Source organism: Phaethon lepturus, unplaced genomic scaffold (genome assembly GCF_000687285.1).
Source record: "Phaethon lepturus isolate BGI_N335 unplaced genomic scaffold, ASM68728v1 scaffold45351, whole genome shotgun sequence".
NCBI classification, from domain to species: Eukaryota; Metazoa; Chordata; class Aves; order Phaethontiformes; family Phaethontidae; genus Phaethon; species Phaethon lepturus.
In genome coordinates, this window is record NW_010516369.1 from 1 (window position 1) to 207 (window position 207).

Sequence of the window (207 nt, forward strand, 5' to 3'; positions counted from 1 at the left end):
AGGTGTGCTCGAGAGTACAGCAGGGCTGCAGGCAGGAATATTTTTTCACACCTCTGGCCCAGGACCCAAATTTTGCATCACAGGCTGTGGCCCAGCCCGGCTCTGAAGCGGTGCGTTTGAGAGCTGCCCCTTCTGTGCCAAGGGCAACAGTAGCCGAGTCTGTCATCTCAGCTCCCCGGCTGTTCTCTGCAGGCCCCAGAATAAGGC